The sequence below is a fragment of the Nannospalax galili genome, unplaced genomic scaffold (genome assembly GCF_000622305.1).
Source record: "Nannospalax galili isolate Female #2095 unplaced genomic scaffold, S.galili_v1.0 scaffold1095, whole genome shotgun sequence".
Taxonomy (NCBI): Eukaryota; Metazoa; Chordata; class Mammalia; order Rodentia; family Spalacidae; genus Nannospalax; species Nannospalax galili.
In genome coordinates this window covers 80,200-85,789 of record NW_008336027.1, presented here as the reverse complement: position 1 = coordinate 85,789, position 5,590 = coordinate 80,200, and positions in this window count along the sequence as shown.

The following is a 5,590-nucleotide window of genomic DNA, read 5'->3' as shown; positions in this document are numbered from 1 at the left end:
TAACTTTCAGCCTACTCCTCTGGCTTGTGCCACATATCCAGTTATAGCCTCAGACCTGTTGGAAACAGACAAATATTGGGATTGCTCATTACTACTGACAAATTTCCTTTGTGTTTCTCTTTATGTTATAAGTCATCCTTTTGGGATCTTTTTTACAAAATTCGTGATATATACTTTAGGTTGCCATTGAACATAGGGTATTTTCTTTTGCCCATAAAAAATAATTTGGTTCAAGAAGAGTTAGGTATTGCCTAGCTGTATCCTTTATCAGATGGATACAATCAAGAAAAAAACAACTATTCAGTGAGCTTGGTTGGAATCTCATCAACTGATTTTCCTGTCTATAGGTATGTGATACAATTCTCTCCTTCCTTCTGAAAAACCATAGGTCAGAATACGGAAGGGGGGCTGGTTAAGAAAAGAGACTACTTTTGTTAGTAATAAAACATCCTTCTTAAAATTTCTAAGATAAAATTCAGTCAGATCTGTATTTAAATTAGTTATTGTTAACAATTATAAATACTGGATTAAGTATTTTTGTTCAAGCTTTACCTGTTAAACAGTAATTATAAATACCAGACTGGTATTACTGACCTGCTAGAATGTTTATCATACTTGAAGACCTATCCTAGTCTTATCAAAGGGACTTAAAGGAACAATTTTTGTTCCTTGCCCTCTAAGGTCAACTAAGTCCCCGGGGACTATGGGGCATCTCAAAATGTGCTGTAATTGTGATATATCACTTCTTCAGGTCCATTCTACACATATTTTACTAATGCCTCACCTACAAAGTTTGCCTATTTAGAGCACACCTATAAAGCTCTTACTAGCCAATTTAATTCTATTCAACAAAATAAACTATATGCCATATCTCTTGTCTTCAGAGACATTCATGATCTTGCTAACATTGTTTCTGATGCTGCCTATGCTGCTCATATGATTTCATTACTGAATACAGTAACTATTATAGCTCATGATACTAAACCAATTTTACAGTTCTTTTCACAGGTTCAAAACATAATCTTTACCTGGACCATTTTCTGCAGGAAACCAACAAGCTGATTCTTTGGTGACACCTGTTCAAGTTCCCTCTGAAGCCCATCAATGACATTCTGTGACCCATGTGCCCGCTCTATTTTTACAGAGGTGTTTCCACATTCCACTATCTCTAGCAAAGGAGACTATCTTTGATTATGATCAATATTCTAACTATACTTCTTTCCCTTTACCTCTAGGTGTTAACCAGAGGTACCACAAATATGCTTGTGTCTCCACAGAAGCAACTGAATCTGTGCTCCCCTCAAATGTTATGGTAAATAGACATTACTATTGTTCCTGAAGTTGGAGGTCTTAAATATGTTCATGTTACTATGAATATGTACTTTTCAGCCTCCTGGACCACAACACTTTCAAAATAATAATAATAATAATAATAATAATAATAATAATAATACATGTAGCTGATCATTTATTGCAGGCATTTGCTATTTTAGATATATAAAAAGGATTAAAATTGATAATGCACCTGCTTATCATACACTGAGTTTGCAATGCTTTTTTGCTTCCTTCCACATAGTTCATAAGACAGGTATACCTTACAATTTCACAGGATAAGCAATCATTTTTTAAAAATGCTTCTTTAAAACAATATTTACAAAAGTGAGGGAATATTAGGCATCCTAAACAGGCCGCAGAACAGACCATCTAGAGTTTTATACACTTTAAATTTTGAAGTTTTAGCAGAAGATGGGACCAACACAATGGAACATCATTGGGTGCAAGGACCACATGGCCAGACCCCACCTCTGGTGCCAGTATGATATAAGCATCCTGGCCATGACTCGTGGCAACCTGGGTATGGCAAAGTGTGGGGTAAGGGATATGCTTGTGTCTCCGCAGAAGCAAGTGAATCTGTGTGGGTCCTACTCAAGAGCGTGAAGCCTCCACATGAAAAGGGCCTTTGAATATCGGGAACTCCCACTCACTGGGGGATCGGTTCAAGAGAATGCGGGTGACAGTCCCAAAAGCTGAGACAACAGAGCGGACAAATCCAGCACAGATTCCGACTTGGGGCAAATGAAGAAATTGTGTTAGGATGCCGAGCAGGCTCTTCTACGAGCCCAACAGAAAGTTTCCCCCTTGGGATTGTTTTTAACGATGTTTGTTTTGATCTATACTCAGGAATATCTACTTTCCCAGCAGCTGGCATAAGAGTGATTTTGATGTGCCAAATGAATTGTTTCTATTTCTGTTTCTATTTCTATTCTGTACTGTTTGGTACAGTAATGGCAAAGAGGCCTTTAGTCAAGCAAATGATGGTTTTGGAGACTGATGTAATGCCTCTGATCAGTCAGAAATAATACTGATTTCAGTATCTTGAAAGACACATTAGAGATTGGAGATGCTGGGTTATGTGCACGTGCTAAGATAAAGAAGGGAAAACTAAATATCATTTACAGAGCTGTTAATGTCTCTACTCCCCTGGACTGCAGATAATTTCTTTTTGTATACAGGGGGACCCATCCATTACTTGTCTCCTTAAGAGGAACTTTGTGGGATTAGGAGTGACTCATCTTGTTTATCAGAATATTACACACAGTATTGGTACTCAGGCTAAATATATATCACAAGCCTCTATGGATTTTCCCCTTGCCTTTACTTTGTGCTCTCATTGTCCTTGTTTGAATTGCAACTCACTGCCATCTCGCTGTAAAACTAGTTCTAACCATGCCCTATTTAAAGGTAAATTGCTCCCCCTGGGGGGCAAGGGGTGGGGGTGAGGGCGGGACTGGACCTTTTACTGTGAGGACTACACATATCGGGTTCTACCTGCTTAACATACTGGGGTGTGTGGGCTTGGACGAATTTCCTGGATCCTGCTAACCCTAAAAGATAAGACTATCAGGTTTCCTCATTCTGTCCCATCAGAGTGCGTTGATAATCTTCAGCTGCTTGATCCTACCACTGTGGCTGTGGCATCTGCCTTCCTGCTTCTCATTTCTGGGCTTGTTCCAGGCATGTAGAAAGAAACTGTAAAAATGGTTTGTGTTCTCAGTAAACCACCAATATTACCGCTTGGATCCTGGGGAGATCAGTCAGGAGCTGGGAGAACGTCCAGTTGCTATGCTATAAAACCAACCACCGTAGACATCTGTTTTTAAACGAACACTTGGGCTCTGAGAAATTTCCTGGCGTGTATTGCTTTAACATTTTTGAATATTCTCATCAAATTGAACAGCAAGTGTGATCTCTCAAGGCTGAGGTTGCTAAAATTTCTGTGGTGTCTGTGGCCTTTATGGGTACAATGGTTTATGCCCTTTCTTGGCCCTATACTGGTCATTACTGTTTCTTGTTTGTGGGTCTGTATTGTTTCAAATCATTATGCATGCTGTACACTGAACATTGGCTTCGGTGTCGGCCTAAGCTCTTTTTGAGAAGCTAGAAAACAAAAAGGGGGAGATGAAGGGAGTGATAAATAGTGTTCTTAAGGCTTTAAAATATGCTTCATAAACTTAGCCGGACCTTGTACTGAATGTATTAGGAAAGTAGAAATAAAGAGTGACTTTAAAATGAAACTAGAAACTTGATGTGACACTGTGTGAAGTAGATAGGTGGATGAGAAACTAAGTTGTAACCTAGGAATTTATTAGGAATTTAGAAATTAGAAATTAAAGATGAATATTAACTCTGTAAACTCTGAAACCAAATTGAACATTGCTGTGACACTGTGTGAAGTAGAAGCTAAGTTGTAACCTAGCAACCAAGCAGAACCTACGTGAGTTGAGTGCCTGTGTGTTGGTGATAAGTGACCACATGTTGTGACCCATATCTTAAAGAACAGCTGAGGCTAATGACGTAATTGGAATGAGCTATAGCCAAAAGAGAAACATATAAAATCTGGCAGCTCAAAGATTCCTTCGATGCTTGGCTACACGGGACTCTGAATCTGTGGGCCTCATCCCGCACATCGCCCAAGACCTGAGACCAGCCTGAACTCTGCCTGAAGCTCTGCCCGAGACCAGACCAGACTGGAGCCTTGCCTGAGACCTGATCGAGGACCCGAGCCTGAGAGCCAGAGACTGACGGGAGTCAGCCACAACTGGACGTGATCAGAACCTGCGAGCGACAGCTCCACAGCTGCGAGAGTACACCGATCACGGCGGACAAGAGAACCTCTCCACATGGAGTGCCTGCAGGCTTAACCTCTGGAAGGTACTCCCTGAGACTTTGGGACTCTTAACTGCTAGAGGACCGGGTTTCCTTTTGAGTGTTTGTATTGATGTGTGTTTGTTATGCTTTGACCTAGTAAATGCATATTGCAATCAGTCATGTGTGAGAACCTCTTCTGTCCGTTGCGCCTGTCCTAAGCTCTCCTGAGAAGCAGTGACACACTCTAGATGTCACACTCAGGCCAGTGGCTTGAGATACATTCAGGACAGACCTTGACCATGCATGCCTGGAGAGCCTTGTCTCATGAGCAAGTTTATGCAAGAACGCTTACTGGGACGTTATCTCTGGATTGCCGGTACTCCCCTAGTTTTCAGGAGACACCTTTATCTCTGAAGGCGTATTATGGTGGTACTGTTATCCTGGTCATTGTCTTTTACTAAATTGCTATATTGTAGCCACATTATTGTTATTCACTGTCCTGTCAACTGTAGCTCTGATGAGTGAAAATAAACAGTTGCCTGTATTTTTGGCACTTGTGGGTGGATGAAGAAATAAGAGTAAATGTCTTTTTTTGTTCCATGATAATCCACTCAGGCCGGTGGCTGCCCCCCTGCAGCCACACTGGTGCTGCTGCCTTCTCTTGGCATAGGCTGAGACAGTAAGTGAGCCTGAGAAAGCTTTGGAGAGAAGCTGTATCCATGCCTACTGCCTTTTGTTAATGAGACCAAGGCTAAAGCTTTACTCTCACTGCCTCAGATCCCAAAACCAACACAAGACTGCAGGAGGAGAAGCCCACACTGTTCTGTCAGTGACGAGCAGACAGACACCTTGACGTCTGAAGGTGAGCTCAGGATAAGTAGTTGATACGAGGCAGCTCTGCGTTGGTTCTCAGAACCCTCAGCCTCCTTCCTGGCCCCGTGGGCCAGCTGAGCTCAGGCTGAGTGACCATACTCTCTGACTGAATAATGAAGTCAGTAAGGATTGAGGAACAGGGATGACATCATAGATTCTGTTTCCTGTGATTTATCTTTTTATATATATATATGAATTAAGACAGAAACCACAACCTCCTGCATACACAGGTTCTGGAGCACAAGGACCTGGATTCGTAATTCTCACTGCTCTGCTGCTTGTCATAGCCTGGGGAGCAAGGGCAGGTGACAGCTTTCCAGAGTCCTTTTCTTCTCCTGTGAGATACAGAGACAACAGCAATACGAGTCTCCAGGGCAGAATGATGAGGTGACACATGCCACATGTGGAGTCTACACTGGGTCAAGCATTTCTGAGGAAATTTCACTGCCTATTTTGAAGATAAAAGATGAAGCCGGGCTTGGTGGCGTACACCTGTAGTCCCAGCACTTGGGAGGCAGACGCAGGCGGATCACTGTAAGTTCAAGGCCAGCCTGGTCTACATAGTGAG